This window comes from Aegilops tauschii, chromosome 5, assembly GCF_002575655.3.
Source record: "Aegilops tauschii subsp. strangulata cultivar AL8/78 chromosome 5, Aet v6.0, whole genome shotgun sequence".
NCBI lineage: Eukaryota > Viridiplantae > Streptophyta > Magnoliopsida > Poales > Poaceae > Aegilops > Aegilops tauschii.
In genome coordinates, this window is record NC_053039.3 from 499,814,575 (window position 1) to 499,841,264 (window position 26,690).

Genomic DNA, 26,690 nt, shown 5'->3' on the forward strand with positions numbered 1-26,690 from the left:
CAAGATGACTAAGACTCCGTTCTCCGGAACAATGGAGCGAGCAACAGACTTGTTGGAAGTAATACATACTGATGTATGCAGTCCGATGAATATTAAGGCTCGCGGCAGGTATCGTTATTTTCTCACCTTCACAGATGATTTGAGCAGATATGGGTATATCTACTTGATGAAACATAAGTCTGGAACATTTGAAAAGTTCAAAGAATTTCAGAGTGAAGTGGAAAATCATCGTAACAAGAAAATAAAGTTTCTACGATCTGATCGTGGAGGAGAATATTTGAGTTATGAGTTTGGTCTTCATTTGAAACAATGCGGAATAGTTTCGCAACTCACGCTACCTGGAACACACCAGCGTAATGTTGTGTCCGAACATCGTAACCGTACTTTATTAGATATGGTGCAATCTATGATGTCTCTTACCGATTTATCACTATCGTTTTGGGGTTATGCATTAGAGACAGTTGCATTCACGTTAAATAGGGCACCATCTAAATCCGTTGAGACGACACTATATGAACTGTGGTTTGGCAAGAAACAAAAGTTGTCGTTTCTTAAAGTTTGGGATTGCGATGCTTATGTGAAAAAGTTTCATCCTGATAAGCTCAAACCCAAATCGGAGAAATGTGTCTTCATAGGATACCCAAAGGAGAGAGTTGGGTACACCTTCTATCACAGATCCGAAGGCAAGACATTTGTTGCTAAGAATGGATCCTTTCTAGAGAAGGAGTTTCTCTCGAAAGAAGTGAGTGGGAGGAAAGTAGAACTTTATGAGGTAATTGTACCTGCTCCCTTATTGGAAAGTAGTTCATCACAGAAATCTGTTCCTGTGACTCCTGCACCAATTAGTGAGGAAGCTAATGATGATGATCATGTAACTTCAGGTCAAGTTACTACCGAACCTCGTAGGTCAACCAGAGTAAGGTCCGCACCAGAGTGGTACGGTAATCCTGTTCTGGAGGTCATGTTACTTGATCATGACGAACCTACGAACTATGAGGAAGCGATGATGAGCCCAGATTCCGCAAAATGGCTTGAGGCCATGAAATCTGAGATGGGATCCATGTATGAGAACAAAGTGTGGACTTTGGTTGACTTGCCCGATGATCGGCAAGCCATAGAAAAATAAATGGATCTTTAAGAGGAAGACTGACGCTGATAGTAGTGTTACTATCTACAAAGCTAGACTTGTCGAAAAAGGTTTTTGACAAAGTTCAAGGTATTGACTATGATGAGATTTTCTCACTCGTAGCGATGCTTAAGTCTGTCCGAAACATGTTAGCAAATTGTCACATTTTATGAAATCTGGCAAATGGATGTCAAAGCTACATTCCTTAATGGATTTCTTAAAGAAGAGTTGTATATGATGCAACCAGAAGGTTTTGTCGATCCTAAAGGAGCTAACAAAATGTGCAAGCTCCAGCGATCCATTTATGGACTGGTGCAAGCATCTCGGAGTTGGAATATACGCTTTGATGAGTTGATCAAAGCATATAGTTTTATACAGACTTGCGGTGAAGCCTGTATTTACAAGAAAGTGAGTGGGGGCACTACAGCCTTTCTGATAAGTATATGTGTATGACATATTGTTGATCGGAAATGATGTAGAATTTTCTAGAAAGCATAAAGGAGTATTTGAAAGGATTTTTTCAAAGAAAGACCTTGGTAAAGCTACTTACATATTGGGCATCAAGATCTATAAAGACAGATCAAGACGCTTGATAAGACTTTCGACGAGTACATATACCTTGATAAGATTTTGAAAGAGTTCAAAATAGGATCAGTCAAAAAGGAGTTCTTGCCTGAGTTGTAAGGTATGAAGTTGAGTAAGACTCAAAACCCGACCACGGCAGAAGATAGAAAGAGAATGAAAGTCATTCCCTATGCCTCAGCCATAGGTTCTATAAAGTATGCCATGCTGTGTACCAGATCTATTGTATACCCTACACTGAGTTTGGCAAGGGAGTACAATAGTGATCTAGGAGTAGATCACTGGACAGCTGTCAAAATTATCCTTAGTGGAATAAGGATATGTTTCTCGATTATGGAGGTGACAAAAGGTTCGTCGTAAAGGGTTACGTCGATGCAAGTTTTGACACTGATTCAGATGACTCTAAGTCTCAATCTGCATACATATTGAAAGTCGGAGCAATTAGCTAGAGTAGCTCCGTGCAGAGCATTGTTGACATAGAAATTTGCAAAATACATACGGATCTGAATATGGCAGACCCGTTGACTAAACTTCTCTCACAAGCAAAACATGATCACACCTTAGTACTCTTTGGGTGTTAATCACATGGCAATGTGAACTAAGATTACTGACTGTAGTAAACCCTTTGAGTGTTGGTCACATGGCGATGTGAACTATGGGTGTTAATCACATGGTGATGTGAACTATTGGTGTTAAATCACATGGCGATGTGATTATTTACTCTAGTGCAAGTGGGAGACTGAAGGAAATATGCCCTAGAGGCAATAACAAAGTTATTAATTTTTTCCTTATTTCATGATAAAGGTTTATTATTCATGCTAGAATTGTATTAACCGAAAACTTAGTACATGTGTGGATACATAGACAAACAGAGTGTCACTAGTATGCCTCTACTTGACTAGCTCGTTGAATCAAAGATGGTTAAGTTTCCTAGCCATAGACATTAGTTGTCATTTGATTAACGGGATCACATCATTAGGAGAATGATGTGATTGACTTGACCCATTCCGTTAGCTAAGCACTTGATCGTTTAGTATGTTGCTATTGCTTTCTTCATGACTTATACATGTTCCTATGACTATGAGATTATGCAACTCCCGTTTACCGGAGGAACACTTTGTGTGCTACCAAACGTCACAACGTAACTGGGTGATTATAAAGGTGCTCTACAGGTGTCTCCGAAGGTACTTGTTGAGTTGGCGTATTTCGATATTAAGATTTGTCACTCCGATTGTCGGAGAGGTATATCAGGGCCCACTCGGTAATACACATCACTATAAGCCTTGCAAGCATTGTAACTAATGAGTTAGTTGCGGGATTATGTATTACAGAACGAGTAAAGAGACTTGCCGGTAACGAGATTGAACTAAGTATTGAGATACCGACGATCGAACCTCGGGCAAGTAACATACTGATGACAAAGGGAACAACGTATGTTGTTATGCGGTTCGACCGATAAAGATATTCGTAGAATATGTAGGAGCCAATATGGGCATCTAGGTTCCGCTATTGGTTATTGACCAGAGAGATGTCTCGGTCATGTCTACATAGTTCTTGAACCCGTAGGGTCCGCACGCTTAACGTTCGTTGACGATATAGTATTTATGAGTTATGTATGTTGGTAACCGAATGTTGTTCGGAGTTCCGGATAAGATAACGGACATGACGAGGAACTCCGGAATGGTCCGGAGATAAAGATTGATATATGGGATAATAGTGTTTGGTCTTCGGAAAGGTTCCGGAATTCATCGGAAGGGGTTCCGGATGTTTCCCAAAATGTTTGGGTACGAGAACACTTTATTTGGGCCAAAGGGGAAAGGCCACGAGGCTTTTGGAAAGTGCAAAAGGAAGTTTTGCGGAGACCAGAGGCTAGACGCCAGGAACCCTGGCGTCTAGGGCTAGACGTCGGGAACCCTGGCGTCTAGCCCTGGAGTCCGAGAAGGACTCTTGCCTTTCGGGCAAAACCGACTTTGAGGAGGCTTTTACTCCATGTTTCGACCCCAGGGCTCAACATATAAATAGAGGGGTAGGGCTAGCACTCAAGACACATCAAGAAACACCAAGCCGTGTGTCGGCAACCCCGTCCCCTCTAGTTTATCCTCCGTCATAGTTTTCGTAGTGCTTCGGCGAAGCCCAGCGGAGATTGTTCTACACCAACACCGTCACCACGCCGTCGTGCTGCCGGAACTCATCTACTACTTCGCCCTTCTTGCTGGATCAAGAAGGCGAGGACGTCATCGAGCTGAACGTGTGCTGAACGAGGAGGTGCCGTACGTTCGGTACTTGATCGGGACGGATCGTGAAGGTGTACGACTACATCAACCGCGTTGATAAACGCTTCCGCTTACGGTCTACGAGGGTACGTAGACGAAACTCTCCCCTCTCGTTGCTATGCATCACCATGATCTTGTGTGTGCGTAGGAGTTTTTTTGAAATTACTACGTTCCCCAACACTGTCTATGTCACTGTGAACGATTTACTTTCTCCAATAAGATTTCAAACCTGTGAATGCCTAGTTGTTCTTGCTACGAAGTGAAAGCAAAACGAAAGTTGGTCATATGCAAGAAAAAATGATACAAGATGATCTCGTAGCTTAGTATTTAAGAGAAATGTTTATTTTCAAAAAACTCTCTGTACACCAAGAGAAAACCATAGAGATGGAGAGGGGTTGCACAGTACAACATGTTGAAATATATTGCCCGCCTCTTTTCATCAGTTCGGACTTTTGGATGAGTTGACTGGAGCATGAATTCCATATGGTATTCGAGCCAAGAGGTCTTGAGTCAAGACCCTCCCAACGCAGTATTAAATAAAAACGATTCTGGGGCCTACATCGACCCGACGTCTAAGGACTAACATAGCCTAGATGTGAGGGGCCAACACGGTGCTGCCGGTTCCACTGCGATCGGACGCTGCTTTTTGGGCACATCTCACTGCTCATCTTAGCATGCATGCCCCGAACTGGCAACCATATTCCGCCGGCGGCGCGGGCTGTGGGCAACGCGGACCGGTGGCAATGACGTCGGCGTTGTGGAGGCAGCGGTATGGTGGCGGTCTTAATACTCTTATCGCACCGGATCTAGCCGTCGACGTGTTCCGGATCTGCTGTCAGAGATCTTGCCCAAGGATTTCTGGAACGGATAGTTTTCAGTCATGCGCGTTTATATCGGCCTACGCGGCTTCATGAGAATGCGACGCGAAGCTTTGATGTTTGTTGGAACCATGGGACATGTCGACATCTCGATTTCCATGGCATAGACAACAGTGGAGAAAGTCATGATGGCTAAGATCGAAGGATCAGTAAGGCAGAGGGGGCCTTGGAGACGATGGAGTCAGCCAGGTGTTTGATAATTTTCAGAAGCAGCAGTGATAAGTGGGGCGGCAACACTGGAGGATTTCATTATAAGTGGTGCTCCTCGGGAGCCGAGTCAGGACTTTCAGGGTGAGAACCTCAGGTCTGGCCTTCATTGGTTGTGCCTAGCAATTGCCTTATTGAAGGTATTGTTTTGAGAGTTCGGTCTTTCTCCAGGGTGAAAACCAAAGATCTTGATCGTGCGACGACGACACTAGTGCACTGTTTCCTTCTTGAAGGCGTCGCTTTTGGAGACCTTCTATGTTTTCCGGGTGTTGCCTTCGATGGTGGTTTGTGTGCTGCTAATGAGATGAGTCAATCACTGTGGCGAGGCCTTTGGATTTTCTTTTACTTTCTTCTTGTATTGTTTTCGGCTGTGTGCATCCTAGATGTCCCTGTGACTTCTTGTTGGTGTAGAGGCTAGGTGTAATTGGTATCTTCTTGATATTAATATATTCCCTTTTCCGAAAAATCTTAGCATGCATGTTTTTGACACCGAACGAGAAGCATGCAGGCTGCAACCGGCGCACGCCCAGACACTGGATCCGAGCGAATCTCTCGCCTGGACGGACACCCGGCAGGCAAGCCATTCATCCATATATGACTATGAATGTTAAAGATGGTTTCACGACGCCACTCATTTTCAAGCCGTGCTTACTTGCACCGCATTTTAATCAATCAAGCGTTTTCTTCTTTAACCGCTCACCAAACAAAAGAACCTAGGAGGTGTGGGCCGGATTAGGCTCACAAACATTGCTAATCACAGGTAGCAAGAATGGGTGTGCGTGTGCATACGTGTGCGTGCGTGTGTGTGTTGTGTGTGAATAAAATTTTAGATAGGGAACTGCAAAGGTGATGCTACTATATAATAGTAGTGAGCGGCGACATTGCGAAGTTATTTTTTAAGTCTCTCCCTGACATGTTGATGGCAGACACAACTATGAACCATGATAGGTCACATGTAGAATTAATCAATTATTTTACTAATTTTTTGGTGTAACCTCTCATTTTCGTGATCAATGTAAGGCCCGAGTTATTTCAATTTTAAGTGAAATATGCTTCCACGGCGCTGACTAGTTACATGCATGTGTGACCAAATAGCAACTTGCATACACTCTGTACACAAATGGAAAGATCGCTGTCCCATCCTTTGAATCATCCCATGCACGAAATTCATTTTATTCATACAAAACTCAAGACGTCAAGGCTCAAAACAACATGCAAATAGAAACTAGTGGACATCGCCAAATCTCACAACGGTTAAACGACCACAGGCTAATCTTGCAACTTATTACTCTGTCTAAAACCATCGAAAACAAGCAACAAACATAGTATATGTATCATCAATGAAATTTTGCATATTTCAGTGGGGTCCGAAATATTTTTAAGACCGAAATTTCGAGGAAGATTCACACTGATTTCAAGATAAGTTTAGCGGATAATTGATGCTTACATGTCTTTAAATGCTGCGTTTAAATTCAAAAAATTTAACGCTCGAAACACCCATTACGGGGGGCATCGAAACCGCTCGAAATCTCAAAATATCGAGCAGTAACAAAAACCTTTTGAGCCGCCAAGTCCATGCCTCGCCTTGACCTATGGTGCGGCGGACCAAATGGTCAGAACTCCTGGAGGCGTTTGCAACTAGAAGTTCTGCAGGAGCGCGGTTTCATGGCTGCACAGAAGGTTGTTGGTGAATTTCTCGAAATTGTTGTAGGCATCGATCTCCTTCTCATCGACGGCAAGGCACGGGTGCACGGCACGGCGTGCCATAGGTGACTCCACCTCATGGACAGCACGCATGTCTGCACCATCTGCAGGACGTTGAGGTGGGACATGATGGCGTTGGGAAGGTCGTCCGACAGCGTGCTTAGACGGTCTCCAGCATGTCCGCCGCTGCCGCGCCCACACCCACATCACCGCAGCCACCACCTGCATGGCGTGGATGCTTGGGCTTGGCGGAGGCGTCTGTGCATCGCCCTCCAACCATTTTCGTTGGTTGTTGAACTAAAAACGTCTGTTGGTTTAAATTGCTGCATACTATAGTCCGCAGTACGAGGGAGGGGGGGGGGAGACGACACGGTCGACGCTCGTGTTTATATGCAGTGACGCTGAAAGGGAGAAGAAGGTTGTTCGTTTGGAGGAGGCTCAAAAAAATTTGCTGGCTGTTGCTGCGCCGCCGCCATGTCAAAATTGGCGATCTTGGAGTCGGGAGGAGTGAGGAGAATGATGGAGGACGGAAAAGATGAGCCAAGTGGGCGTACGCCGGAGGTGTGGCAAGGGGGCTGGAGTACCTCCACATGAGGTCGCTGGTGCACGGTGACGTCAAGGATAAGTGTCTTGTGGAGGTACACAATGATAAGTGTCTTGGCAGCTTGATCTACTCTTAATCACCGAATGAGAGATACAATTTGTGGCTAGAGTTTCTCAGCAAGAAGGGGATCGGGGATGAGAGCCTGGAGGTGGGAGAGAGATACATCGCCCAACGGCGCTGGTTCAGTCTGTGATCCAACAATACCCACCACACCACACTCGCTGCACTTAAGTACGGCTCAGTGGGTCCACTCTGGGCCTTGGACACGCGTATTGGGCTTGGTGCTTCTCCAGGGTCGATCAAGCTGGGCTGAGCCTTGCTCCAGGCCAGTTACATAAGTAGTTCTCGTGACACACAACCACATGTCCACTGAAAAAGAGCGATTTGTGCGGATTCTGCATGACTGCAGCCTGCGAACAAGGAGAATGGTGCAACTATTGCCAAAATTGCAGGTCCCAGACGGCGAGCTATGGAAGATGCGGTATGTGAAGATATATATATATATCACACTTGAGACCCCAAGTACCAAAGGGTAACCAAACTCAGTGACATTCAAGACAAACTTCAAGCAGAAAGAAAACAATGATGGGGACTTTTGTACCGGAATGCGCTCGACAACGAGGAGATAATAAACATCATCTACTGTGCCATTGCCGCTACACGTAGGTCCTACAGGTACTACCACAAATCCGTATCCTTGAGCCTTGTTCATCGACGGTCACCGTGTGCAGGATGTCCAATCTCGTCTGCACTCAATACTGACCAAGCAGTGGCATAGTTTCTCCCGAAGCCACTCATTACATAAGAATTTGCAACGCAGAATAAGGCGGGGACACTGTTATCACCGGCGACGCTGATGTCATCATCGAGCATGGCTTGCGCTCCGGCAGTCTCGTCCAAGAATAATGCACACAAGAATCACAGAGGTTAGAGGAGCACGTCGCTAGAGTGTTAAACCATCACAAAGGCCTGGTGGTATATCAAGTGCGTACCCATTCGAGATTATATATAGAGATACATATAGAGAAAATTATTAATTTATGGGTACTCATTCCGAGATATTTATATAGAGGATATGCTATCTCCTCAGGAGTCAACACTTTGACCAATCTGTCAAGCCATCGTGGTAGCTCATTTTGAGGACCTCTCTCTTCATTGCTCTTCATGGCCAAGTCAAAATTGAAGAGATCCAGGGATAATTGGGGCCTGCCATTTTTCTCTACCAATATATTGCAGTAGCTAGAGGTAGAGGTGAGTCGATGTGCTTGGCTTGCTCCCAAGGCTTATCCCGTGCATCTGCCCACACCACCATGTGCTTACTGGAACCGTTCTTGGTAGCCATGATCGTTGCTGGATGAATATTGGTTGCATGCTGTAGAACAAAGGAAAGTCGGAGACGACTCCGGCTTCTCTTCTTTGGTTGTAAAGAGGGCATCGACTGAAGTCAAGGTCGGATCAAGCCACGTTGAGGGCGTGTCGGGGATGAATACCTTCCGAATGACCTGGATTTTGTCCACCAACCCACTACGTATTTTATAATGTTTCTTAAAATTGGTTTATGGTTGAGGAATTTATGTTATTTTATTTGTGAAAAAACTTATCACACGAGTAGTTCACAAAATAAAAATATTCGTGCATAATGTGTGATGCATCTTATGCTTTTTTTTGTACGGGGAACGTCTCGCCAGATTTCTGCTCCCAGTTTTGCAAATACATGTGTTACATCATTGTTCGACCAAGAGATGCATGTACTATCTTAAGCAACAGAGTAGAAATGTTGACTTTGAAGGAAAGTAAAAACGGTCAGGTTTTTCATAACCAATTTAAAAGCTCGGAGCTTAGTGCTTGAGTAGAAAATATATTTTATAGGACTATATATATAAAAATTTCACAAAGATTATATCAAAAGTTCACAAAGATCATTCCGAGTAAGGCGTCTGTACATTGCCACATACATAATGAACCTCCTATCAATATGTAGTGCTTCCTTATACATGGTTGGTCCCAAATCCACCATCAACCTCAGTAATGCAGATTAGTTTCATGATCGTGCACGGCTTGTGGTTTGACTATCTTGCCCAACAAACTAGGAGCCTGTTCGGTTTCTCTCCGCTCCCGTAACTCAGCTCCCGGAGCGGAGCAGGCTACTGCAGTTTTTTATGGAGCTGCTCAAACCGAGCGCCGCAGCTCCGCGGAGTGGAGCGGAGCAGAGAGATTCCAAACAGGGCCTAATATACACACGAATCATAGAACCTAACGGAAAAATCTTATGTTTTATATGTGTACTTTAGGCCATACTTATACTCCAAACGGCACGTGCTCTAAATATTGTTTGACAACCATCCCTATTAACAGTAGATCATCGAAACTCCACAGTGGTCTTTTATTTTCACACACCTGTTGTTTGGGGTGATATTTCACATTTCTCCACACCCATAAGGATAACGTGTTGCTTATCCCAATGGCGAGCCTTGCAACTTTATTTTGGAAAGGACCAAGGGGGTGCTACAGCAATGTGAAACAAATCACATTCGACTTGGCTAGGAGGTCATATGGAATAATGCAAGGAGTTCTTCAATGTCACCATACATCTTCCAGAGGTGGTCTCCACAGAGCTGATGTGACGGGACACAACTTTTGGGTGCAACTCCTTCCTCATCCCTGCGTGTGTGCTTTTTGAACTGATCGGGTAGCATCTAGGCTAGAACTAGGGCACATGATTTTGAGCGCTCAGGCCAGGCTAGTATCTCGCCTAGATGGATCCCGGTCAGGCAAGCCAAACATCGCATAAGCCAACGACAATGACATAGTCATTGATCACCATCTCGCAGTCGGCTAGAATCCGCTCGCCCTCCCGCAGGTACTGGCCAATGAGAATGTCGTCACGCCACGTGGTTCCCCCAGACATGAGCGCAACACAATGGCTTCATCACGGCAGCCAGATCTCTCATTGATGAACGCAGAGGAGAAGGATGCAAACTAGCGGAGATGCGGTGGTTTAGGCAACCACATCATCGGCCCACCCTAACAAAGTGCCAAGCTGTCCATTCTTCCTTCTCGTAACCCCTAGGAGCAATGCTACACATACGGGGCAGATAATTATGGAATTCATGTGGACGCTTACCTGGTAACTGCAACTGGGTTGGCACCTTGATTAGCCAGCGCAACAGCATGCCACCACTATTAAGTTGTCTGGCATTTACCTTGTATGTATGTCATGCTTCTCATTCGGTAACCTCTCTTTCCTCTCGGTCTTGAACCTCAACAACACCAACCTCACTGGCTCAATTCCAAATGATCTGGGAAGGCTACATCGCCTCAAATTTATATATCTTGCTTCAATGTCCTGGCAGGTAGTATAGGAAACCTCGTAAGGTTAAAATGTCTTTGCGCTATATCATAATCATCTCTCTAGTTCAATTCCGGGAAATCTGCAGAACGTACAGAGTCTTGGCTACATACATCTCTTTGGGAATTACATAAGTGGCTCCATACCAACTAATCAATTCAATCAATGTTGGGGATATCGCTTATCGGGAACTTATCAGTCGACCCATGATAAGGGGTAAATCGGCCATTTTATCGGCATATCGGCCGATTTATTGCCATATCGGCTAATTTATCGGCCAGTTTATCTTCTCTATCAGACACCGGTAAGCGATAAATCGGCTGATTTATCGGAATATCGGAAGATGTCTTGAATAATACCTTTTTGTTAAGGTATTTGTGACAAGTAGAACGCTAACTCTTGTTGGTAAAATATCCATATCATCAACCAACAAATTATCATACAACTACTCAAATTGTTTGTATCTAAGCTATGCAATAGCAGGTGAGAAAATACTATTTTTTATTTGATCACCGAACATTTGAATGGATTATAAGGAAAATCAAGAATCTCCTATAGGCCAGGAGGTCGTATGGGATGTGCTTTCTTACATACCCATGTCGCCTAGAGCCAAGGAGGTGCCGAGTCATCCTGTGACACGGGACACAGCTTTTTGGGTGTAGCTTGCTCCTCATCTATATGTGCGTTCATTCAGACTGCAACCGGCGCACGCCTAGGCTCTGGATTCTGATCTCTCGGGCCAAGCTAATCTCTCAGCTCCACGGACCCTGACCAGGCAAGTCATTCGTGCTTAAAGGACTATGCATCTTAGGTGTGTTTTCACGATCCCACTCATTCTATGTGATTCTTTCTTCAGACGCTCACCAAACAAAAGGTCCTAACATGTGTTTGATTAGGATCGGATCACAAGTTGCAAGAATCTTGTGTGTGTGTGTGTGTGTGCATGCACGCACGTGAACTGACTTCTGGGTAAGGAACTGCAAAGATGACACTGCTATATATCACTTGTGATCAGGGACCAGGGGTAATAAGTTTGCACATGGTGAAGTTACTTTCAAGTCTGTCTGTGCCATGTTGATGGCTCTAAGTACATGAGCAATTGTGAACAGTGATAGGTGACTAATAGAAGAAATCATTTTTTTTTTCTAAATTTGTTTAGTGGAACCTACCATTTTCCTGATCAAGGTCAGGCCGAGCTATTTCAATCTTGAGTGAAACATGCTTCTACATCACTGGCTAGCTAAAAGCCGATGCAACCAAATATGAATGACTTGTAGACACTTTTTACACAGCGGAAGGATCATTAACCTAGCCATTGAATCGTTCGATGCACACAACTCATTTTATTCATGTGAATCTGAAGACGCCAAGGACAAAAAACCATGAAATTTGAAATCAGATAACATCACTAAATCCCACCCGACCCTCTCCCTCCGGATCCTATCTAGGGCTTAGGCAGCCACTGTGCCCCTCTCCTTGCCGTTGCTGGATCGCCGCGGAGAAAATCCCAGGCGGGGGATAATGGCGCCGCTGGGGCCTTCATCCGTCGGGGCTCCGGGATGCGGTTGTTGTGGAGATCCGCGGGGTTGTCCTAAACATGTGCGTCGTCCGGCATTGGTAACGCAGCGGTGAGGGCTTCTCCACCCTTGATGGCTCACCTGGGTGGGGCGATGGTGCGGCTATGGTTTTCCGGTTTCTCGGCAGCAGACGTCACCCATGGCCATGCCGGATGAAGGAGGAGGTTGATCTGGTGGTCCAACCGGGGATGGGCATGAATTTCTCAGCGAAAGCTTGGCTCATCCTCGACCAGCCGCGGTGATCATTACCTTGTTGGAGGCATTGCGGGGTGATTGACGATTCCTGTGTGCCTAGGGGAAAACCCAAGACTCAAGCTTTTTCCGGATTGGATAATGGCGATGTTCCTGTGTCGTCACCCCCATGGTGGCGTCATCTTGGGTTTGTATATCGGATGGATGTAGGGACAAGTGTTTAACTTGGTGGTTGTGTGTAGGTCTCCGCATTCTCCTCGTGCGGTGGCCAAGGTGGAGCTAGGGCTACAATAAAAGCTCGAGGCTTGTGATTTGCTCGAGATCGACTGGTATTTTTGCTTGACCCAAGATCGACTCGAAAAGAAATGAACTGAGTGTGAGCAATTTATGTAGCTCGATGTAGAAACGAGTTGATCTTGAGCCAACACTGGCTCGCTCGATTTTCGCTCGATAGCTCAATATCATATAGTTATATTAAATAATCATATTGTTCGGGGTGATATTTCACATTTTTTGCACATACATAAGGATAACCTGTTGCTTATCCCAATTGTGAGCCTTGCAACTTTCTTTGGAAAGGGCCAAGGGGACTCCAGCAATGTGAAACAAATCACATTAAACTTGGCTAGGAGCTCCTGTGGAATAATGCAAGGAGTTCTTCAGCGTGTCAGCATACATCTAATAGAGTGGTAACGACAGAGCTGATGTGACGCGACACAGCTTTCGAGTGCAACTCGTTCCTCATCCCTGCGTGTGTGCTTTGTGAACTGATCGGGTAGCATCTAGGCTGCTACTAGAGCACGCCCAAGCACTGGATTTTGAGCGCTCAGGCCAGGATAGTATCTCGCCTGTATGGACCTCGGTCAAGCAAGCCAAACATCCATCTTCACCTGCCCATGTTAAAGATGTTTTCACGATGACACTGATTTCAAAGTCGCTCTTGCGTGCACTATGTTCGCGTGATTTTCTCTACACACGCTTACCAAACAAAAGCCCTTAAACATGTGTTTGCTTAGGATACAACATTGCTAATCACTGGTTCTAATAATCATGTGTGTCAAGCAACTTCTAGGGAGTGAACGACAAAGATGATACTACTATATACTCCTAGTGCTCAGGGGCCAAAGGTAATAAACTTGCACACGGTGAAGTTATTTTCAAGTATCTCCCTGCCATGTTGATGGCTCTAAGCACAGGGCAATAGATATATCATACACATACAAGACTAGATAGATAGGCAAGGCCGCTATTTGAAATTATTGTAATTATGATGGCGTTCCGACACCGTCTTGTTGGAGTCGAAGACGAGGTCCTCCTCGGAGTCGAAAAGGGACTATCGCCAGAGTCGATGAGTAGAACCCACAATCTCCTTCATGCTCAGTCATCGACCACCCAACGAAGTTCAAAGAGAAGAGGGATGAGAGTGCAGCACATCAAATTTGTTATCCCAGAGGAAACACCTGTAGATGTCACTACTGGGAAAACTGCCTATGCTGAGTGCTTAAACAGTTTGCATAGGACGGTTCTGCACCAGTGCAGGCTCAAGGATGGCCGCCACGGTCTCCAACGTAGCATGACCCCCATCATTCGGCGCGAACCCTCCATCCATAAAATCCTCTTCCACATCATCGTCCTAAGCAAGGCAGTTGAAGCGTGATCCCGATGCCACTGGCTCAGATGTAAGATCGATTAAATCACTAGGAGCAGGGGTAAATCGATGCCGACAAGATGGTGTTGCCTATAAGCCAACGACAATGACATAGTCATAGGTCACCATCTCGCCGCTGGCTAGGATCCTCTTTTCGTCCCGCAGGTACAGGCCAGCGAGGATTTCGTTGGTGTCATCGCGCAATGTGGTCCACCTGGACGGTGAGCACGAGACAATGGCTTCATCATGGTGGCTACATCTCCCATTGATGAACGCAGAGGAGAAGGACCCGAACTTAGCAAATATGAGGCAGTTTAGGCAACCACGTCATTGCCCTCCCTAGTAGAGTGCAAAGCTACACGTACGGGGCAAATAAAAATGGAATTAATGGAGGATGCTTAGCTGGGATAATTTGACTGGAAGAAATCTGGTTGAGGGGCCCACACCCCTGAAATTGGGGGGGGGGGGTGTGTGAAGATTAATTATAGAAGAGATCCATGAAACCCCTATAAAACTACGTTTGTTTACACCTACGTTCTAGTTGAGGACCTCAGTGTCACGTCAATGAAACATTTCATCATCATGTGTCGGCATCCTGTAGTACTACAGCCACCGGTTATCTTGGCTGCTTCTCTAGCGAGGATGAGGCAACTGGTCACCTGGTAACTGCAACTGGGTTGGTGCCTCGAGTAACCAGCGCACCAGCATGCCACCACTGTTGCGTTGTCGGGCATTTACCTTGTATGTATGGCTCGCTTCTCTTCTCGGTAACCTCTTTTCCCTCTCGGTCTTGAACCTCAACAACACCAACCTCACTGGCTCAATTCCAAAGGATTTGGGAAGGCTACTTCGCCTCAAGTTTATATATCTTGCTTCAACGTCCTGACGGGTAGTATCTCTCCCAGTATAGGAAATCTCACAAGGCTGCAAGGTCTTGGACGGGAACTTGGTGCTCTCCGGTACCCGCGCAACCTATATGCGAAAAAAATTTAGTAATTCAAAAAAAGTTCAAAAAATTCCTAATCTTGTTTGGAATCAAAGATGATCAGGTATTATACCCATATAAAAAGTTTGGACAAGAAATGGTTCCTAGTGACTCCAAGGCAAAAAAGACAAGTTTATGACGATAATATAGCGTGTATAGTACTTGTATATAGCATTTTTGCCAAATATTCAACCCAGGATGCAACAAGATTCATTCTTTGACGAATCTTTTTATACGACTACAATACTTGATCATGTTTGATACCAAAAAAGATTTAAATTTTTTTAAACTTTTTTTGAATTACTAATTTTTTTTCATATAGGGTGCGCTGGTACCCAGATTCTCCTGCATATTTTCCACAAGGTCTTGCCCTATATCATAATCAACTCTCTAGTTCAATTCCGGGAGAGACCTGCAGAACGTACAGAGTCTGGGCTACATAGATCTCTTTGGGAATTACATAACTGGCTCCATACCAAGTAATCAATTTAATAATACTTTTTTATTAGGGTATCTGCAACAAGTTGTATGTAAGCCCTTTTGGTAAAATAACCATATCATTAACCAACAAGTTATCATACAAGTACTTCGATTGGTTGTACCAAAGTTATGCAATAGGAGGTGAGAAAATACTTTTTTTTATTTGATCGCCGAACATTTGAATGGACTATAAGGAAAATCAAGAATCTCCTATAGACCTGGAGGTCATATGGGATGAGTGCTTTGATCCAGGCCTGTGTCGCCAAGAGCCAAAGAGGTGCCGGGTCATCCTGTGCGACGGGACACAGCTTTTTGGGAGTAGCTCACTCCTCATTTATGTGTGCGTTCTTTGTGAAACCATCGAGTAGCATCCAGGCTGCAACCGACGCATGCCTAGGCTCTGGATTTTGAGCTCTCGGGCCAAGCTAATCTCTCGCCTCCACGGAGCCTGACCAGGCAAGTCATTCGTGCTTGACGGACTATGCATGTTAGAGATGTTTTCACGATGCCACTCATTCCAAGTGATGCTTTCTTCACACACTCACCGAACAAAAGGTCCCAACATGTGTTTGATTCGGATCAAAAGTTTGAAGAATCTCGCGTGTGCGTGCATGCATGCACGTGAACTTACTTCTGGGAAAGGAACTGCAAAGATGACACTACTATATATCACTGGTGATCAGGGGTAATAAGTTTGCACTTTTTTTTCCGATAAATGATGGATTTTATTGACTCAAAATGAAGCATCAAGAGGATACAGACACAAAGAATACACACCCGGCCTCTGCATAGCTAGGATGCACACAACCAACACCAACACACTCACACTAAAAAATACGCCGGCAAAAAGCAAAGTCATACAAGACCAAAGCTATGCCTAAGCTAGTAAAAAAACCTATGATCAAAACAGCGACCGACAAACTACATCGACGACCATATCCGCACCAATCATCTCTTGACACCACAAGAACAACGAAAAAGTTCTTCAACAGCAACGCCTTCAACAAGGCAACGATGCTCAAACACCGCCGTCACCGGATCCGACCACCAATGATCAGAATCTAGGTTTTCACCCTGAAGAAGCAAGTCCAAGCATATCCATGCAATGCCTTCAACAAGGTAACGATACAAAAACATCGCCATTGCCAGGTAAAACCAACATGGGTTAGACCTAGGATTTTCATCCCGGAGCTCGAGACCGGATACTAGAAGCACCACCAAATCGAAGTCAATCATGTGTTATCCCCGCCACTTTCCACAATCCCAGCAGCTACATGCACCCGACTAGAATCCACCACGCCGCTGCGCAAGCATACCCTTGCGTCAAATCGCCGTCTGTAGCCGCCCAACCATCCACCAACGGTGGCATGCCTTTCGAAGGCCGTCGAGCGGATCAGAGCTGCACTCAGCCAACCACCGCCGTATCGACAACCACTGAAAGTCCGAAGAGCTGCCATCAAGCATCAGATTTGTCCTGATCCATGCCGGCATCATGCGCGTCCACAGCGGTATCAAACAGGCCAGATCAGATTGCCCATGCACCACCACAGCCGCCGCAACAATACATATGCCGAGAGTCTCCTGCCAGGCCATCAACCGAGCCGCTAGGAGCAGGCCCGCCTCAGGCCGTGGTAGATCCGGGACGACGCACACAGGGCGCCATACGCGCGCTGTCGGGCGGGACGGGAGTACGCAGCCGCTGGACAGGAGCGCGTAGCTGACCTCCATGGTGACGAACCGCCGTACACCGGCTCTCATAGCGTGCTGCATCTCCGGGAAGGACGAGCGCATGGCTGGAGCGCATTCTTTAACTGTCTGAATATGGGACAATATACATTTTTATTTTATAGATATATGTTGCCCGACCCTTGTTATAGATCTGTCTACCTATTAGATGTCCTTACATCCCTGTTCTGTTACGTACTCTGTTCCACGACTTCCCTTGACTGTTCACCTTCTTCTTCCTTCGTCTCTGTCTTGTTCTTCTCTTATGTTCGACTTCTGTTTCCGTCTCTTCATTTATAATTATTTTGTTTCTTTTATCTCATCTCCGCTCATGCTTCCCATTGCCCTATCCGCTCGCTGATTCACGCATCGTTCTTCTATCAAAAACTGTTCTCCCATTCCACACATTTCTGTTCTGTTGCGTGAAATATGCATCCTTTTATTCTTGAACAGTTCCATTGTCGTACTGTCAAATATTCATTTATGAAAAGAGTTCGACGCCATACTCTTAATCATAGGGCTTAGACCACATAATTTTTTTCCTACTTCAAATTGCACTGTGTTTTCTATAATATTATTTTATTTTCGGTGTCTGAATGGTTCTTTTTCTGGTCAGCCTGTTTACAACCTACCAAACCGACCTGTTCTGTCACGAAATTTACAGTGCGTATTCAGTTTTCGTTGTGGGAACTTGTGCCTATTTTTGTGGATCACTTGCTAATCATTTATTACTGCCTAAGATTAATATTTGTGGGGTGCAGAGACAGATGGCTCATCTTGTTTCTCAGTCTTCTTTCCCCATCTTCTTCTTCCTTTCTACTATCCTCTTGTAGATCTGCTCTACTCACACTTCTACCAGAAGTTCGCACTACCGTTTCTAGGGTGTCCATGGCGACAATCGTCGACGAGGATATGCCATTTCCCATTGGTTGTGGAGGCTGCCCATCCAAATCGAACCACGAAAAAAAACCGCAGTCGGCCCCAGTGCAGTTCATATTGAGGTAAATCATGATGTATCCTTCTTAATCTCGTTCAAATCATATCCGAGTACTAAATTGTCTGTTGGTACTAGATCATATCTTAACACCACAGGGCTAGCCATATATGAAGTGAGTAGTAATTTAATGGTTACAAATCAAGGCATAGATAGAGAAAAGTATTGGGAGTAGACAGCATAAGCTAGATTTACTCAAAGCACTCTTTGGTCTTCGCACATGATAGTAGCACGCAACCAAGAAATAATTGCATCTCACAACCAAAAGTCAGTACGCAAACTGCGATATGTTTGATTACATCAAAATGAATATAGTTTAGGAATGTGATCAACTCGCAAAAAATTAATCAACCACATAAATTGCTATAATAGATCCACTATTATGTCAAATTTTAGTTACTGAATACTAAGTCAGGTTTTATCTGTTTAACCAAGCCAAGATTAACTTTCAAAATGTGAATTGATTAACCAGCTTAGATGAAAAATCAAGTTCCTGAATAATTAGCGGCATACTAGCTGCATGGTTTGTTCTAAAATCTCAATCGTTCATTAACACTGCAGAAATTATATTAGTAATATGTTTGGAGTAAAAAATATGTGTGGAAAGAACAAAATTATCTAGTGTTATAAAATAAGCTCTTGCATCAGAATTGCCTTTTGTTCCACGCGTTGGACAACTCATTGGTGTGGTCAGGTGTGAGCTTCGTGTGCTTATTGAGGGGAGTGGTGTGTCAGATGTTCTCCAAGGTCAGATCCCTTGGGTTACAGGAGATGAGCATGAGTGAATTAAACTAATTTTTCAATGACATCATGTTCACATATAACATGGGTTTGGCAGTAATTACTCTTCCGTTAGCATCAATTTACTGCTGGTTTTACATAACTCCATTGGAATCAGCTGACCCTAGTATGATAGTGTTAGTTCTGGCCTGGTGACGTGTGATGATGATGGCGCATGTGTGTAACCTTGGTGGACTGATCCTTAACGGTGTATTACGAGTTTGCATTAGGTCGGTTGGGGCTGCCCTACCAATTAGGAGTCTTTGGTGTTTCGTCCAGTTTTCATGAATTAATATAGCAACTTTCCTCTATCAATTAACAAAATACATATGTGATATGTGGAAGGGTGTTAGAAAAAAAAAGATGGAGCTAAACACAACAACAAGAATTTATTTAAGGCCTTCCGGCGATGTGCGTTCAGTGGGAGGAGACATTCCGCTCGACTACAAAGGCATCTTGGCTATTTTAGTAAATCTCAAAATAATGTGCTGGCTCAATCTTTCGGAGGTGCTCATAGGGAGCATGGGTGCATTCATAGGGGTGAGTTTAAGTGCGTATGTATGAGCGTCTGCATCTGTAGTCTGTATTGTGTTAAAAAAATGTGAATTTAAACATGCAATTGACGTAGGCAAAAACAATCTAAATCTATATATATGCTCTTTTGCCCACGGAGCCTACTCAATATTTCTTTGAGTAACAAAATTCTTCATGTGATTAACTTGATATGATATTTCAAACTATTTTTCTTTTCTACTAAAAGATGATCACAACTCATAAATAAATTTGGTGATGCAGGAATTATCTCTTCTATATGCAAGGCGCGTGTGGTCATATACTTGCACTTAGCTTGCCTGCTCTTAACTGCTAACTAGCAGGTGGAAGACACGGCGGCACGCCGCGCCCATGTAAGTGCCCGTCGCTGGTTTTGGTATGATTTATCCAATTATTTATTTTCTTGGAAAATATAAGTAAAATTAGTGTAGCAGATGGCGTTGCAAATTCTAGCAATGAGTAGACAACAATTTAACTGATCTTGAGCGACAGTATATGTTTTGCGTGTGGTGTAAGACCACCCATCTATATCACACCAAATATAGCTTGGAAAACAGGCATGGTGTAGGATCAATTTTTGACCAATGACCAAATCTTTTGCCAACTACACAAATAATTTTGCCATCTGTATTATAATTGAAGGAATGACAGCTATATCAGGAGCAGTCAAAGAAGCAAGGAGAAAAGCAAAACTTGAGACTACAACACCATAATGGCAATCTACAGGGTACTGTTTTATACCAATATAACTCAACAACATAACAACAATCTTTGTTTCCATTTAAGGCAGATAGGTTATGATAAAAGTCGTTTTCCCACAGCGACTAACTTTGTACGAATAGAGATTTTAGAGGAAACATGTCATGCTGAGAAAGATAAAATCCCTAGTCGAGCAAAAATTATTTACGTAATTACAAAACCTAACTGGGCACAAAATCAAAACAGTCAAATTGTCATTAATTCTTCCGATTGGCATTTTTTAGAGGCGATTGTTTACACATTGAATCCTCCAATTATAATAATGCACAATTATTAGAATTCAGTTTGAGTTTCTAAATAAGCAGTCTCTTGTTGTTAGCCGTGGAAATTTCATTTGTTCATTGGAGGGACATAAATTATCTTTGAAAGGAGACTGTGACGAAGTAGAGGAAGACCCGGACAAAGCTGGTGCTGCCCTCGCTGAGGAGTTAGGCAGCAGCCAGGCAGATGAATACGGGCGAAGCGGCAAAAGTCGGAGAAGAGTTGGGCGAGGCGTCACGCCCTGTATCTGCACATATCAGTCATTTCTCATCCAAATTTGGCATGTTTTCGCAAATGTAATATATGTGTTAAAAAAGCATCATTGGTTTTATGCTACTTCTCATGGACACAGTATACCATATGTACAAATTAGATGGGTGCCTTTTTTCTAGAAGAAACTAAAATAAGATGAATGTTACAGAATGCAGAATTACATTGCTTAGTAGGACATGTTAGTATTGCACAAATGCACATATAAGTGAAAAGAAGCACATTGCTAGAAATTAATCCTAAACTGATGGTATTCAGACAAATATTGCAATAGCTTTGAAACTGAGAAGGTTACAAAAGAGGAAAACCAGTGAATAATTTAACAGTATGTCTGAATCCATAGCTACAAGGAAATGCAATTGATCCTAGTTTTCCTAAATCCACATATCTCCAAATTAGATACTGGTCTGTCGATAATCAGCAGTAAGATATTGGTCTAAAAAATGGTAAAGAAAGACAAACCCTAACTATGTGCACATTGAAATAGACATGTACAGAAATTGCTACAGGATAATAAATGTAAAGAATTATTAAGGGGGAGATTGACTTTGCATAGAAACCACTGTAGTCTTGACTTCGCTAAACGTATTTAATTCTGCTGTAACATCCACTGGGCTGAAATAATAATCGTGTAAATGTCAACAGAAGTACAAATTTGCAAAATATACTACCATCATTTTTTTTCCATCTTGGTCTCCCTGTCAATCTTGTATGCTTGAAGTCAAGTTCATTGCAAGATAGCAACTATGTTTCTCGATAAATCCCCAGTGCAGCAGTCTGCGAGCTGACAGGCTTGAGTGGTACCTTGTCACCTCTACTTGTGTGGAAACATTGCATCCTAGCCTACCTGAGGCACTTGATTCTTCCCTCTAGATAGAACTGTTCCTGCAGGTTCCTTGACATCTCTAAATGCAGCTATGTCCAATGGTTTAACATGCTCAGCTGCAGCAGAGATATCAAGCCGCATTTTCTTGGATAATTATGTGATTAGGTTTATATGTGCAAACGCAAAATGAACAGTGGCAGACTAATTAGACTTTTTTATCTTCAATAGATAAATGTAGATGCATGACCCTTGAAATCAGCAAGTATAAGCATTAAGTCTTAAGCAATCATCAGAAACTTGTAAGCCAAAACAGAGAACATAGAGTGGTTTCCAGATAAAAGTAAAGATATACTGAATCACTGAAACTGTACTCTATTGCATATTGTGACAGACCACTGGCTTCAGCAGCATCAAGAAGCTCTTGCCTCATCATAAATCCCTCCCTTTTATCATTTTCCTACGGAAAATCAACTATCAATATCTTGTCTTGTCCCACTTCATCTGATTAAATATTGTTCTTTGTCCTAAGATCTTTACTACTTTTTTCATGTGAATAACAAAATTTAAGCAAAATAGACCCTTTAGATACTCATACCTATGGGTTGTGATCACTATTGTGCATGGAGAAGTTTCTTCCGTTCCTGTATTCCATGTAGAAAAGGACAGTAGCCTTTAAGATAACAAATACAAATGTTTCCATTGAACTCGCGGTTGATAGAAACTGAAAAGGAAGAAGAAAAGTCGGCCTGAGATGAAAAAGGAAGAACAGGTTTCATAGGACATGTTGCAATGATGGGAACTATTACCCATTTCTCTCCGTGTATTCCTTTTCAAAGGCAAGAAATGAAGGTTGGACCCTTGAAAGCAGGCTTTCATGGCTTGAATAACCGGATCTTCAACGCCCCTCACAAAAAGAACAGAACTGATGAAGCAACATAAAAATGCACCATAGCTAAAGAATTTGTAACGTCCATGCCAGAGTCAAAATCACCAGCTCCTTGAATCTTGTAGTGGAAATCAGATGATGGTAGTACCAACCCTTCATAGAAACAGTACCATGTCTCTCAGAAATAAATCTGTACAGTAACATATGTGAGTTCATGTGTAGAAAACTTATCTGACCTGAGAGCATAAATGCCTAAATGCCTTCTCTCTGTGATGAGAAAAATAAATAACCATCTCTTCAGTTGCCATGTACATATATAGACCAGTTTGAACATTGAATCTTTGGTTTAAAGCATCGAGGACAGATTGCACGGGCTGTCGACCAAGTGGTGAAAGTGGCCGAAATGAAAAGAGTGATGCAATGGAGCACGCGCTTAATGGGTACACATGGATGATCCCATCTGCTATGCCAATAAATCATCAAAAAAATCTTCTACTAAAAGAAATATCAGCACAACATTCTCTTCTACCACCATATTCAAATAAAAATTTTATGGCATGCACCGGTTCAATATATAGGCTGAACGCAGCAAATCATGTAATTTATTTACAACCAAAAAGCACGGCCAGTTATCTTGATTCATAAAAATCGGAAATTTTGACAAAGACAAACAAAGCATGAATATTTACATTTGTTTTTCTCATCACCCTGTTAAGAAGTTTTATCAAGTCGGTATACTGCAAGATCTGAAAACAATTAACGGGCAGGGGGCTCACCTTGCTGCTGAGTCCTCAACGATGAGCAGCGGCAACACAGTGGCAATGCTGCCGCTTGAAAGTGTCGCTGCTCGCTCCCCCGCACAGTCCACCTCCACCACTGATTCTTCCACCACCTAGCCCCATCGGCGCCGCTTCCAGGCCAGTGCCATGGCAGAGTTCCTCTCTCCACTGCCGATCTCCTCCTCAGGTGGTGTCCATCGATGTTTGAGCTCCTCCGACGATGGCGGTGGAGGAGTAAGGCACAGCCGACGACAACTGAAGGCGGGGAGCAGGCAGCAGCGGGAGGTGGCCACGCCCAACATCAAGGGGCAAAGGAGGCTGGGGAGAAGAATGAACTGAGTGGAGGGAGCAGGTGGGGCGCTAGACTTGGGAGCAGGGGCAGGTGCATCGGCAACGGCGCGACGGACCGTGTCTGAAGGGCGGCGATGGATGGACGCACGATGGCGGCGAGCGGCCTTCTCTCCTTTCCCTATGTATCTCTCTCTCTCGTCGCCCTCTCTCCGCGAGAAGAATATGAAAGGGGAGAGGGATTGGCGGCGGCACCGAGCGAAGTCTAGATATTTCTGTCTCCAGCAGTAAATCTCAATTGATATAGTAAAAAAAAAGACCTAGCCTGATACGTGTAAACCAGGCAAAAATAACGTGGCGATCACTCGGAGCCCCTCGTCCAGAAATAAGATTGCACGGGAGGAGCTCCTGCTTAGCAGCTTTAATTCTTTGGTATATTTGAAACCGCACAGGAGTAACTAATAAATGATTGTTTAGCTTAATATTTAAGATAAATATTTTATTTAGAAAATGATAAATGTGCTTCTCTGTTGCACCAGCTATATTTAATATATGGCATGTTTCTATCTAACATTGAATGCTAACTATTGGGATAAGCTGGTGCTAACCCCCAGTAAGCGAGCTTTGCCAATCTGAAGGGGCCTTCAAGGCCATGTGAATAAAGTCACCTTCGTTAAGAAACAAAAGATAGGCCTGGAGGTCGAATGATACGAGTCCTAATATCTCCGTGTGTGCGTCTTCTAGAGCAAAGGTGGTGCCTAATTGTAGGATGCGACGGCGTGCAACTTTTTTGCCACAACTCGGTTCTAATGTCTCATTGTGTGCTTTGTGAACTGATCAAGTAGCATCTACTACTCGGTAGTTGCCTGCAGCCAGCGCATGCCCCGGCGCTGGATTCCGAGCGCTTGTGCCATGCTAATATCTCGCCTGGACACACCCTGGCCAGGTAAACCAAACATGCATCTGGTTCTACAAATGTTAAAGATGTTTTCCCTATGTCACCCATTCCGAAGCCGTGCTTGCATGCACCACACTCGCATCCACCAAGTGATTTCGTATTTACACACTTACCGAACAAAATGTCCTATACGTGCCTTTGCTTAGGATCAAAACATTGCTAATCACGGGGTCGGATAATCGTGTGTGTACGTGTGTGAGAACCAACTTCTAGGCTGGGAACGACAAAGATGATACTACTACTCCCTCTCTTCCGGTTTATAGGACTCAATTCAAAAATCTCACCAACCAAGATACATGGTGAGTGGTGGAATAACTTTTGTAGTTTGCAAAAGTACTCCATTAATGCATTTGTTTTTCTAAAAATATATGTTTACCAATACGTTAATTCAATGCATCCATGACCAAAAACATTTACATGCATAGATGGTTTCTTCTTAGTGCTTGTATGTAGTAATTTGATGAATCTTGAAATCTGAACATGTGATGAGGAACAATTAAATTGAGACTTCTAAAACGGAAAAACTAATATTTAGAGACAAGCCCTATAAACCGGAACGGAGGGAGTAGCTATAGTGGTCAGAGCCCCAAGGTAATAAACAAGCACATGGTTAAGTTATTTTCATGTATCTCCCTGCCATGTTGATGGCTCTAAGTACAGGGCAATTATGAACCATGATATTACAAGAAATTAGTCCAATCGTTTACTAATTTTCACGAGTGAAATCTATTCTTTGCCTGATCAAGGTTGGGGCCTGAATTATTTTAATCTTGAGTGAAATATGCATCTACATCACTGGTTAGATAAAATCCGGTGTGACCGAATATCAGTAACAACTTGTAGACATTTTTTTACAATGGTAGGATCGTTATCTCAGCATTTCAATCATTCAATGCCCACAGCTTATTTTATTCATTGAAGCTCGATGTTAGTGCCTAGAATAATATGCAAATATAAATCAGCTAACATAGCTAAATCCTGCTACCGGCCGCACTAGAACATCCTAATCTTGTAAATTATACTTAAATGAAACCCACGGCAAGAAGTAACATGCAATATATGGATTGGGGCCACAAGACTATGCATTCAAGAAGGTAGCAAAACCTGTCACGAACATTTCTTGGACTAGTAAATAAAGGCAGAACATGTGATTTTACCATCGACTTCACTTGACCCAACACTTGAAGTTTGGATTTCAATAGAGGAATATTGATACTCCATGACCAGCCTTCAGATAGGCGATGACAGATGTCATTGTTATACATAATTTCTTTTGGGATTCATATGAGTTCATTGCTTCATAATTTATATACATATATGCCCGCCGATCTATTAGTCTTGCACCGGCCATGTTTAGATGAATGGTCTCCAAGAGGGAGTTGTATATGTTGGTTGGGTTCAATCTTGAAAGAATCTACGAGGGTAACAGAAATTCGAAAGGCTTGTATTGCATTGTTGCCACTAAGGATGAAAAGATAATTGTGTAGTTTTCATGGTGATGAGCTAGCTTGGGGTAAAGACAATATATTATCAACATTATGTAATCATCCTTAATGCAAAGTTCTATTTTATTAAAAACCTTTGAGATGCATGTTGAATAGTTGTTTTGGGGTAGAGTATTAGCTATAGATGTAGTTGCATGACGGTCTATAGATGCAAGGGTATAATGTCTACATGAAATTATTCCATTTATAATCGCAATCATAAAACTATAATGTAATCAATACACAACTTTAATTTATTCACCAAACCTATGCTATGTTTTATGGACAGTTGCCAGTAGCGAAGTTATGTATCCCAGTCCATACATCTACATTGCTTTCAACCTCTGTTCCTCGTTTTGTTTATTGTTTACAATATGAACTGTTACTTTTTTTGCAGTCATCAATTCCTTCCATAAGTTTCATTAATCCTTGTAATTAGCAAGCCTAAAGGGACTGGCAATCTCATTAGTTTCATTGGGGACCAAGACAAGTACTGTAATTATGTGTAGGTACTAATATTTAG